This window comes from Pimephales promelas, chromosome 10 (assembly GCF_988280905.1).
Source record: "Pimephales promelas chromosome 10, fPimPro1.hap1.1, whole genome shotgun sequence".
Lineage (NCBI taxonomy): Eukaryota > Metazoa > Chordata > Actinopteri > Cypriniformes > Leuciscidae > Pimephales > Pimephales promelas.
The window spans coordinates 30,830,161-30,843,342 of record NC_142778.1 but is presented as its reverse complement, the minus strand read 5'-3'; the positions used below and the strand labels follow the sequence as shown (position 1 = coordinate 30,843,342).

Here is a 13,182-nt window from a genome sequence, read left to right as displayed (position 1 = left end):
GTCAAGTTGTCATGACAAAGACACTGACAGGTTATGATGTATTGGTTTATGTCAAGGTGTCATAACAAAGACATCTCAAACAATGTCAAATTTGCATTAAAATGTCATAACTGAGTGAATGACACTTAATGACAGTTGTCACCAACATGCATAAAACTTCCTACATATTCATAAGATAAGTCATGTCATGATTATGAAGGTGTCATGTTAGTCTTATGCACACCCCTTCCTTTAAATGGAAGTTACAATAGTCTTTTCTTCTTTTTCCAAGTTAAACAGCTTCTCCAGCAAGAAAAATAAAGGACGGGACTTGGTTCTGTCTATCAGAACTAAACGGTAAACATGCACACAGAATTCCTGCACCTTGATTTGTGTGTGCTTCCAGCAGATGGCGTTCACATGCTGGTGATGGTCCATGAGGCATGGTCATCAGGCTCATTATCAAAGCGGATGATGAGGCTGCACTTTGCTTGCAAATCTCGGCAGCTGAGTAAGCTAGGGATAAGGAGCAGGTCCAGAGGAAGGTGTTTAACTGAAAGCTGGCCATTTTCACTCAGAGGCCAAAGCCAATCCCTACATTATTTGAATCTGTAAATTTGGGGCATCAGTGCACTGGTTGTCACTGGTTATTGGGATTTTTACTTAGCAGTTAGCCTCAGGTTATACGATGCTTTGAACGCTTATTTATGCAAAACACAAATCCGTACTCTCACTGTACTCCATATTTTCACATCAGCCATCTAAAAAAATTGGTTCATCCTAGTAGCTAAAGTAGGTTTACAATCCAGTGGTTCTATAATAACCATCTTAGGCCTTTAAAGCAGAAAGTTTGATAAAGTTCAGATGTGTGATCTTCAGTGCAGTTCCCTTATTTCATGGAATAAAGCGGTTACAGTATAGGTTTTAATTGCAACTTCAAAATCAAATTTGCTATGTCGTTGAGGTATCAACACTTTAAAATCTTTATAGTGATTTATTAAGCAGCATTTTGTGTTTAACACTCTTTATCTGTGTTAGTGTTCGTTAATGACACAGCAGCAACACTGTGAAGAGAGAGCAATGGATGTCTTCTATGGTAACACTGCAGTAAAAAGGAGCGAAAGGGGGTGTTTAAGATCACCACCTCAAAATCAGCTCTGCACGCTGTTGGCAAGTCTTGTTGCTATGGAGATCGCATCCTACTGCAGGTGTAAGTAACGACAGAGGAAGTCAACTGTGTTTTCTCCTTCCCTCTCCTCACACTGCTGTTTTTTATTCCTCTTTACTCTCTCATCGCTCTCGCTTTCGTAATCATAGATATGAAACTGCATTTTTTTCATTCCGGTCGATAACGCGCAGGAACCTCGCAGATCGGATCTTGCAGTTCAGTGGTCGGCATGTACCGTGAATACCTTCACATCTGTGCTGCAATTAGTCACCACTGAAACTAGCCATTGTTGATCGCAACACGAGTTGTCTTGCTGACCAGACAACCTTTGGCTAATGCTTCGGTGACGTTGGACACGCTGGGCTGTGCAATAGAATTAGCTCTCAGGCGGTGTGTAAAATGCACACAGAGCCAGACTGAAATAAATGAGCTGAGAAGCCTTTTCTTCCCATCTTTAGTGTTTTGTGGAGATCCAAGCTGAAAAGATGCAGATCCAATCCAGCAGTGTGCATTATTGTTGCCCTCATCCAGCCTATTGCTTCTATACACAATAATACATTCAAATAATGCATTTTTCAATGGTGAAAAATGAACCGATAGGGATTATTAAAGATAACTGTTGAGTCTGTACCCTTTAGATGAGGCTTCAACCACAGAAAATCAATTGTGCTTTATGGTGTAGTGGAGTATGATCAATTACTATAGAGCATGCCTATGAGTACAATCATCCAGATAATGGCTAGGGCATTAAACTCAAATTTATTAAAGACATAATGACAGTGTAATTCTAATGTGGCATTTTACACTATTTAAGGATTTAGCTTAGATTAGTTGACCCCAAGACGTTCGTTCATCTTCAGAGCACAAATGAAGATCTGTTTGATGAAATCTGAGATATTTCTGTCTCTCCATTGACAGTTACACAACTACCACTGTGAAGTTCATAAAGAGATTATGATACTAATCCATGTGATTTTAGAGGTTCAGTCCAAATTTTTTGGAGACCTGATTGCTTGATACGATGAACAGATTGAATTTAGGCTTTTATTCACATGTAAACATTCAACTCATATTTTTTGAGGGTGAACTATCCCTTTAAGAATTCTGATGTTATACATACAATTGGGTTGGTAATATTTAAAAGCATAAATGTCTCTTATGCTCACCAAGACTGCATTTTTTGTTCAAAAATACAGTTAAATATTATTCAAAATAACTTATATTTTAAAATGTACTTCTACAGTATCCTAGTCTTTCCAGCAGCATTAAATTGTCATTATTTTCAATTTTGTACAGTCTTCTTTCTGTTTTCAGTCAAGTTTTTTTCTAAATGCAGCCAAACATCTACAGCACAAATATCTTTAAGCTCAAAAGTTTGATCATACGATTTTTTTTAATGTTTTTTAAAGAAATCTTTTTATGTTCACCTGCACTAACTTGATAGAAAATACAGTAAAAACTGTAATATTGTGAAATTTAAAACAATTTAAAACATATTTTTAATATATTTTATTTAATTTATTCCTATGATGGCAAAGCTAAATTTTCAGCATCATGACTCCGATCTTCAGTGTCGCATGAATGATCCTTCTGAAATCTTTCCAATATGCTGATTTGCTGCTTAAGAAATATGTCTTATTATCAGAGTTGAAAACAGTTGTGCTGTTTTAGAGGAAATTGTGAAACTTTCTTTTCTTTGGTGAATAGAAGGTTCAAAAAGAACAGCTTTTTTAAAAACATAATATTTTGTAACAATATAAAAGACTTTACTGTCACTTTTGATCAATTTAATGCATCCATGCTGAATAAAAGTATTATTATTATTATAAAAAATATATATCTTACTGACCCCACATTTTTTAACTTTAGTATACTTTATTGTTTTGTTATTATTTACATTACTTTACCTTCATGTCATTAGAAAACTGTATGCTGTTATTTCTTTTCCTGTGAAAAAATAAAAGTTTATATGAAGTCTTATGGAGTGAAACGTCAGGAAAAGACTGACGTTTTTATAAAATGTTGTAAAAAAAAAAAGTAAATTTCAAACCCCTCAGTTCTCGCCATCTCTGAAAAGCCAAGCCAATGTTGATTCTTGTTTTATTACAAGCTATCTAAAAAATGCTGCTGTTTTAACCCAACTTTGGGTCAAATATGGACAAAATCAAACATTGGGTTAAAAATGTAATTTAAAAATGTAACCCAATGGCTGAGTTTGTCTATATTTGACCCAAAATTGGGTTACAACAAACCAGCATTTTTTTCGAGTACATGTATATGTTGTTCTCTTTTTGCCAGCCGACTCTTCTAATAATAATAATAATAATGATTCCCCGAAGGTTCGATACTTAGCATGTCAACCTTTCTCGCTGGTTGTGATAACTAACCTATTCCACTCCCACACCAGACACACGTCAAAGTAGCCGGAGATATGACGAGACACGTATGGGTGTGAGTGACAACGATTGATGATGCATTGACTCATTATTGAAATAAAGTTGCATGGTGTACCTTTAAAGCAACAAAGAACCTACCACATACTGAATGCAATAGAATTATTTTTCCTGCCTCTCCTCCAGAAAACTCGCTCTGTAGCGCTGACTTGTCTTACTCTATCAGTTTTGGAGTGCAGTGTTGTGCACTGCAGGCGGCCGCTGTTCGGCTCTCCTGTGGAGTTGAGTCTAACCGAAGCGGACTGAAAGAGGCTTATTAATCCTACCGCTGCACATGCTCTCTTCAGGCCATGACAGTGCTGCACAAACGTCCAGCCACAAATAGATCTCCAAATGTAGATTATCCAAATACATGAAGTGCAAACTGGGAGGGGATTCATCCTGTACAAAGTCAAGCGATAGCGGCTGAAGGAATCCGTCGCTAACAGGGATTGACATTGTTGAGGTTCGCAGTCAGATAGGAAAGATGGGTGTAGGCTTCCACGTGAGATCATATCTCTCCTCGGTCTGGATGTGGACAGCGGCTGTGCAAGTCTCTTGTCTTAATTTGTAAAACTGTCAAGAACACATCTGGGGTGTATTTATCCCCAAAATCAAAAGAAAATAAGATAGCTTAAAGGGATAGTTCACTTTGAAATAAATGTTTGATATGTTTTAGCTTACCTCAATGGCATCCAATATGTAAGTGTCTTTGTTTTCACAGTATTTTCAATTTTGGTATTTTTAGGTCAAACTGTTCTTGTCTATCAGTCATATAATGAAGGTCTATGGGGTCCACCTCAAAGAGCATGCACAGAGAAGTCCAAATTAAACATGATTTAATGACTCGTAAATGTAAGTACACATTGATGGCCTAAGATACGAAACGAGCGGTTTGTGTGAGAAAACGAACAGTATTTATATCGTTTTTACCTCTTGTAACCACAGCCATGTCCAAGTGATCTGAGGGCGTGGGCACTTCGGTCAGCGCAAGCGCCGGAAGTGATCTCTTGCGTGGTTGCGGAAAAAAAATCAACTGTTGATATATCGAAATCGACTTCCATTGCAATTTCCTGTATATCTAAATATGTTTAGATCTTCACAGTAAAGGGCAACACTTCTGAAATCTCTGTGTAAACAATGAGTGACGTACACTCGCGAGAGATCCCTTCCGGGGCTTTCCAAAAGCGCCCTCAAAGTACTTGGACGTGACTGTGATTACAAGAGGTAAAAACAATATAAATACTGTTCGTTTTCTCACACAAACGGCTCGTTTCGTGTCTTAGGCCATCAATGTGTTATGAGTCATTAAATCATGTTTAATTGTGACTTCTCTGTGCATGCTCTTTGAGGTGGACCCCATAGACCTCCATTATATGACTGACAGACAAGAACGGTTTGACCTAAAAATATCAAAATTGAAAATGCTGTGGAAACAAAGACAGCTACATCTTGGATGCCCTTGAGGTAAGCTAAAACATATCAAAAATGTATTTCAAAGCTAACTATCCCTTTAATTTTGCTTAAAGAAGCATACTGTAAGCATATAAGTTTCATGATGATAAAGCACGGTTCCCATTCGATTTTAATTACTGCAAAGAAACTATTTTTTTATGTGCCCTTGATTAATAAAAGTATTCATTTCTTAAAAAAAAATGGAAGGCTTCCTTGTAAACAATATTTGACCAATGATGTCATTTCTTCAGCTCTGATACAATGTTGATATCTGTAAGATTAAGGGCAAGTCTGCACTCAGACCACAGCGAGCTGCACAGATAATGTGTCATTGTTACGTCCTCTGCGAACACCATTGGATGGACAATTTATGGCCTTGCAACACTGCAAGAACAAAAAAAAAAAATGCTGTACAAATCAACCCTTGAAAAATTTGCCCCACAGACCATCTAAATGTCAGACAGATGGCTCAGATGGGAGAGGACGTAGACGATGCTGTAGCACGGGAATTGCACACAGGATTAGATGATAGCGTTTTTATTAAAAGCACTTATCAACGGTGGCGTAACCTGGCCCAAATCACGCCTGTAGCTGTAAAATGATTGAAGTGGGGCCTATTACCACTCATTAGTTCCCACTGATAGGGCTGATGGGTAGAGCAGAAGGAAGTGATAGAGGGAAAGGTCAGCGTATGGATCTTGATTTGACCTCTCTAACCTGCTGCTGATGGGCAGCATCTGTCATCCTTACATTTAATTTAGCTGAAATAGGGTGGTGCAGAGGACATGGAGATAATAACCACCTCTCCCCGTCTCTTTCTCTCTCTCTCGCCCTTTCTCTCTTCTCGTTTCCTCCGCAAATACATTGCTTCTTTGTCCTGGCCCAGTTGGACCGTCATTGACCCAAATGCTACTCGGGAAGGTTTGTTTGGATTATGCCCTCTCCTTGTTCTAAAGGGTTTGTGTCCAAGGGAGGCGATTGACTCTGTTTCAGGGATGTAACTCAGAGTATATGAGGAATGTGTTGATTAGATGTGACTGGAGTGTTCTGTAGCTCTTCTGTGAGATTATGTGATTTGAGCCTGTGTGTGTCTGTGTGTAGCAGTGTGTCTATGTGTGCGAAAAGCCTTTGGAATATTAATCACACTGCTTCGCATGACTCAATAAAATTAAGCTCAACTCCTAATTATCCCCACTGTTATTAAGAGAGGTTGGGTAAGAGTCATTTCTGTCCCACTGCTGGCAAGATGAACTTGTTAAAAGTCATTTTTGACTGCCAACAGAGAAGAGAGAACAGCTGTTTTGCAAATGTGGAATGAAAAGGCCTCTGACCATAAGGGAGTTGGAAGTTCATGATCGAAATCCGTCCTGTTAACTTTCTTAATTTGCGTTTTTGATCATGTAAATATTCTTTTTTTTTATATGAAACATTTCAGTGCAACCATTCCTATTTTTTAGGGTTAATCGCGATTAATCGCATCCAAAATAAAAGTTTGTGTTTACATAATATGTGTTTGTAGTGTGTATAATTATTTTGTATATGTAAATAGACACACATGTATATATTTAAGAAATATTTGCTTTATATATTATACAAAATTAATATTATACATAAATATAAATATTTTATATATTAATAACACATATACACGCATATGTGTGTATTTATATAAACAAAATAATTATACACACTACACACACACATATTATGTAAACACAAACTTTTATTTTGGATGCGATTAATCGCGATTATTTTTATTTATATATTTTTTTAACGCCGTCATTTTTAGTAATTACCTGCATTCTGACGGTCAGAAATTTGCATCAATGCTATACATGGGTCAATGACAAATAAAATATGATAAATACTAAGGTCTTTCACGAAACTCTAGATGGCGCAACCCAATGGGTCCTTAAAGGGTACATATCATTCTTTTAAATCATTCCTTTTTACATATATTTCTAAATTACTGTACGTATTATATTATTTACCTTTATTATTTACAGTTATTGACCTCCAGAAAACATAACTGTGCAGTAATATGAAACTAAGCCTCTGTGATCTGATATAAAAATAAATTTCTGTAAAGTGTAAACATTGCTGAATAAAATGTACCATGTGTCAACACTGGATTACAGGAGTGCCAAAATACGACAAAAATAAATATATATTTTTTTTATAAAACAAAAATAATATAATAAAATATTTCACAGTGTCAAAACTACCTCAGTACCTTAAAATATTAGAGCAATAATTATATATTAATAAAATCTTTCCAAGAAAAGTTTCAATTTTGTATTTAATGATTTGAAGGAGTTTATTTTAGTTAATAGTTCTGGATAAGAAAATGAGCATAATGGCAATGACCCACGGTGATTTTTAAATCTTTGGGCAGCAAATATTATTAGAAAAAACATATTCCTAAAGTATATTCAGAAAGCAATATATATATATATATAAAGTCCCATCTTATTGCTTTTTGAATATTCTGTAGGAATATCTGTATTTTTGTCATGTCAGTTTCCAATTTGTCATTCTCATATGAGGCTTTATGTTCAAGCTGTTGACTATTTATGTGTTTTTGCTGACTGAGGTGGAGAACGTGCCTCTGTTGACACTAACTTGAATGGGAAAACACAAAAACGTCACAACAGATAAAGCCTGGTTCTGGTTAATCCAACATTAATGAATCACACCCCCTTTTTTCTTTTATTTCACAGATTTTTTATTTATTTTTTTTAAAGCAGATTGCAGATGTATACACCCGTCAAATGATCTCACTTTTGTTTCATTTTCGAAAACAGAGCTGTAATCGAGAGCCATACTCAACAAAGTGCATGAAACATTTTGGTAGCTACACAGTCTCCCAATATAGAAGCGCAGTTAAACCCTCAGGAGTTTCACCACCCTTTGAAATTTACTGTGAGGCATATTTTTTTCTGTTTCCACCATATGTGTTTTGTTCTCTTGCATTCAGAATTAGACTGCTGCATGTGCAAAGGAAAGTGGGAAATAGAGACATCAGGCCTGAGATTGACATTCTACAAACAGATTTTGCTCTTTTCCCCAGGGCACCATGCATGACTCTGTGACTTCCTAAAGCCTTCTCAGAGAGAGCTAGCAAAATATCCTGCCAGCATTGCAGTCTTAAAGAGCCAAACATAGCACAGTTTGTTCTTAAATCATTTGGAGGGGGTTCTTTTCTTTTTCTATTCATACTTTTTTGGGGGGGAAACTGCAGTTTATGATGACCTGATGCATTATGAAGTGGCTCTTTCAGTATTGCAGATCATGGAAGCCGGCACTATTTTAATTGGTACGAAATTACAAATATGAAGTTATCTTCACTTTTTGGGGTTCAAGTTCATAAAATACCAATCAACATTTTTATAAAATTACCGTATTTGTAATCCCACTCTTAAAGGGTTACTTAATCGCTAGCAAAATGGGCTTTCAATAAAACATGGCTGCCTATGTGGTTAAATCGGTGCTACCTGGCTGTAGAGAAAAAAAGAGAAAAAGAACTGGTGTCTTCCCTTGTGCCGAATAGGTATTAAAACTTCAACACCCATAATGCACTGTGCAACAACTGTCACATACACGTATTACTATTAGAAAATGGAATTATTATTATTATTAATAGACAAAGTATGCTCCAGTTTTCAGCGATAACCCTAACTGTTCTGTTAACAACCCTCTGTTGATCCGACTGTCCGTGTGCGGGATAAAAATGTGGAAGCATAATCTGTAGTTTTCATGAAAGCCCTGTAGCTGTAAAACATTTCTGACAAATAAACACAAATTTTAAATCTCCAATTGTAAGTATTTCAGAACTCATTTATTATATGACACAATATTTCTGTTTCAGTAAATATACAAAAACACAATGACGAACACAACCAACGAACTGCAAACCATTATTTAAAGTCAGTGTGAGCATAAATGACTTTAGATGGTTATTACCTTTTTTGCAATAGGTCAACATGACATCATGACTTTTGCGTAAACATACACACCACTTTCAAGTCAAGTGGCGTGTTATCTACGCATTTTGAGCTATCCGCGAGAATCCGTGTATGTCTACGCCGTTAAATGTCCGAGTGATTCCGCGTATGTGCACGCCATTAAATGTCAGAGCAAAAAGAAGTAAAATGTAGATCTACATCTGGGGAGCTATATTTTTTTTTCCTAGGATGGTAGGGGAAGACTCATAAATGCTATTAACCCCAGTGACGGGGTTGGGGTAGGTCACATATTTATATATAGAGTAATGTAACGTTAAGTCAACGGCATTCATAAACGCACTGAAAAGCGATTATGCGTGTTGATATCACGCCAAAAATGGAAAGACGAATTGGCGTGCCATACACACGCAATTTCTTGAGATCAGTCAGTGCATGAAATTTACCTCATGAAATTTTATCTCATGAAGTAGCGTGTGTATGACACGGCAATTCGTATTTCCATTTTTGGCGTGCTATCGAGACGCATAATCGCTTTCAGCGTGTTTATGAACGCCATTGACTTAACGTTATTACTGTATATGTAAATATATGACTTACCTCAACCCCGTCCCTAAACCTAACCGTCACTGGGGTTAATGGCATTTATAACTGTTCCCTTACCATCCTAGGAAAAAAAAGATCGCTCCCCAGATGTAGATCTACATTTTTGCTTCGTTTCGCGCGGACATTTGACGGCGTGTACAGACACGCGGAATCACTCGGACGTTAATGGTGTAGACATACACGCGGATAGCTCAAAATGCGTAGAGATAACACGCCACTTGACTCGAAAGTGGCGTGTACATCTATGTTTATACAAAAGTCATGATGTCATGTAGGGTTGGGTATCGTTTGAATTTGAACGATTCTGATTCCGATTCCTTGTCTCGATTCCGGTTCCTAACGATTCTCGATTCCGATTCTTTTAAGAGGCAGGGTCAAAAAAGTTTAGCTAACCTTGCTAACCAACGGTCTTACGGAAGGAAATTATCCTTTCTGAAGGAAATACTCCTTCTGTCACAAATACTCCTTTTGTCACAAATTTTGCATTATGCCGAGATTTCGTTATTTTTAGAAAAGTGAAGCCACACTTTGGACCGCCGACGTATGTTCGACTCGCGCGGTTATGCCAACACTTCCCAGATAGCAACAAAGTCTGGGCCGAGTCTGGCTTATATTCGGCACTTCTGGCTTAATTCTGGCACTGTTTTTTTCACACTCTTGTGTCAAACAGTACTAGGCTAAGCTCTGGCTGGAGTCTGGCTAACCAAAAGAAACAAATCAAATTGTATCTGTTTGGCTAAGCTTTGGCTTGAGTTCGGTCTGCCAGAATAAGGAAATTTTTGGCTGAGATCTGGTTGGGTTTTGGTTGGCTGAGCAAATAACAGACCTCATGAAAGTGCTGTACTGTAAAATAGCCGTGTAAAATGTGGTGTTAAATTGGTTCATATTTTAGACATAATTATAATGCAACCTCATAAATAGGGTTAATTTTGTTAAAAATAATAAAATGAAATAAGTTTGTTATAGACCTAGTTAAAAATACATATAGATATGTATGCAAATAGTTCTCTTTTACACATAAGTAGGCAGGTTTTAAGGAAAGAAGCCTTGATTATTCTATTGGCAAGATTATTTTAATGGGGGGGTTAAGGAGGTGATGATAATGTGCAGATTGCAGAATGGAAAAAAAAGATGTTTGCAAAATGACTGAAGACAAATGGTTCGGTAGCCTACAGATGTACTACAAAAACCCATGGTTAAACTATGATTTTTTTGAAGCAAAAACCACCCATGCTTTGAGTTTACATAGCCTATTGTAAGTATTTGGAGAAGAAACATTTATGTTCTCCACGTAAACCATTGAAATCGGTTAAATAAAACGTGGTTCTGTTTTTAAAAATCTCCGGGAAACTTGCGTGTTTTTAGAGCAGTGTGAGCAAACCACGCGGCAGTCGATGCGACGTCTGTGGCTGCTGATACAATCTGGTTTGCAATGCATCATGGAAATTGTAGTTGATTTACATGTACAGTGTTAAATCCGCTTTGCAAAAAGACTACTTTTCCCAGAATGCACCCAGTGACACCATCCCGCCTACCAGAGGATCCGGAAGTTGCGTAGCAGCTATTCAGCAACTCAACGCAGTCGCGGTGAAATTCAAATAACTAAGTTAGTTGTTCTAACTTCGACAAGCATGCTGTGTTGGTTTTATCTTTTGAAGTTTTAATACATGATCAAGGTAAGTTTATAGTTTTTCACTATCTTAACACGTGGATTTTAATCTATAGCGCATTACTAGATACGATTTTTGGGGGGTTTGTGTGGTTGGATTTTATTTGTTTTTATGTTGGAGAGGAAATAGAATTGATGTTTAAATTCTGTTTTTCATTGAAAATTAACATTATAGTGAAGAACATCGGAAGCTGCTTCTTGCTGAACAACAGCTGATCTTTCTGAGGCCACCAAAACGGAAAATAAAGTAAGATTGATTATTTTTCAACGTTAATTCATTAACATAGACCTTTCTTACAGGTCCTTATATATTTGTGCAGTTTAACACATTATAATGCACATTTCTTTTTGAATTGCAAAAAGGGAATTTGTCACTGAATAGTCTTTACATGACCATACCACACTTTCTTAATCAAATTTAGTAATCATTAAAAAAATGTACCTTTCCTAAAGATGAAACAGGCGACTAATGGATGAAAATGACCCCGATGAGGAGGCTACTGCAGCCATGGCAAGTAGAGAAGTTCACAAGACCTCACAGAACATCGCAGGCAACAGGATTTAACTTTACAGTCTCACAGACAGGCAATACATTCACCATGGCATCATGAAACACCCAGACCACAGAGAAAAAGCCTCTCAAGTGATGACCGATTAATAAGATGTAAGATTTCATTTAGTATTTTTAATAAGATGTAAGATTTCATTTAGTATTTTTCATCATATATTCACTGTTAGTGTAAGGATACTATAGCATGTGTCATAGCAGTGGTGGTGTGGCATGCATGACACGTTTACACTTTTGCTTTACTGTTTGTATAAATTTAATGTATTGCTTGGTTTCTGTTGCTTTTTAGTACGGTGGCTGAGAGGTCTCAACATTCTGCAACAGAAGAAAATGGATGCAAACAGAAAAAAAAAACCCTGTAAAATAAGAACATCTTTATCACATGTGCTAAAACACAACCAAATACATAAATGCTCTCCAAATGTCCGAACAACAAATATCTACTCGACAATGGTGTTCATTGTTTTATTTTTATTATTATTTATTGTTTGCATTGTATTTGCAGCATGTGTGTTGTGAAACTGATGTCTTGACTTGCTGGTGTTTTTCTTGTTTGCATGTTTTCTTCTGTTGCAGGACTTTGAGATCTCTCGGCCAACATATTTTTGTATCTCATTATTTAAGAATGCCACATACACATTTTTGTAACATTTTAATTTATTGCTGTCTTTTTATTATTCTTGTAATGTGAATTATAGTTATATTTTGTTTTGTCTTACTCTAGTATTGGCTTGTATTTTGTTGTTTATCCTTTTATCTGGCTGAGATTTTCTTCCCTTCTCAATAAAATATTGTTCTTTGCATTTCTGTAGTGTCATTTTTTTTTTATTATACCTTGTTTTACACAGGAATAATTTCTGGTTCAGTTTTGGGGACTCTGGTATAATATTGGCCCAGTTATGGCTGTTTTCTGCAGCTTCTGGATAAGATGTGGCTGAGTTCTGGCCTAAAGGTGGTGGCAGTTTGGCTTTTGTCTGGCTGACATATGGGGAGTACGGCGTTGTTTTGGCCCAGTTCTGGGTAATATCTGGGTACACTGCAAAGCTCTGGGCGAGTTTTGGTTTGCTCACGGCTTTGATCTGGTTGACTTACGGCAAACAGCACTTGGGCCAACCTTGGCCCGTAATTCCATGCGGTATGTGGGCCAAAATCTCAGCCGAAATTAAGCCAGATCCGGCCCAAGGCCAATTTGCTATCTGGGTTCCGGTAGACGCTTCTTCGTTGGTGTTGTTCAGCGGTTTCTTCTTCCGCTCGGCGGACTGTGAATATCGAAACTAGGAATCGAAAATTTTAACTTTTGAACAATTCCGGGAAAAACTAAAAGTTAGTCCCGGTTCCAATCG

The 13,182-nt window shown here is 37.0% G+C and overlaps 1 long non-coding RNA gene across 1 annotated transcript; it reads left to right on the top strand.

The window, feature by feature from the left end:
* The first annotated feature begins 10,879 nt into the window (after positions 1–10,879).
* On the top strand, positions 10,880–12,642 carry LOC120485814 (uncharacterized). The gene is made up of 4 exons (XR_016145394.1): positions 10,880–11,278; positions 11,447–11,518; positions 11,725–11,935; positions 12,129–12,642. It is a non-coding gene; the product is annotated as an uncharacterized LOC120485814 (long non-coding RNA).
* The last annotated feature ends 540 nt before the right edge of the window (positions 12,643–13,182 follow it).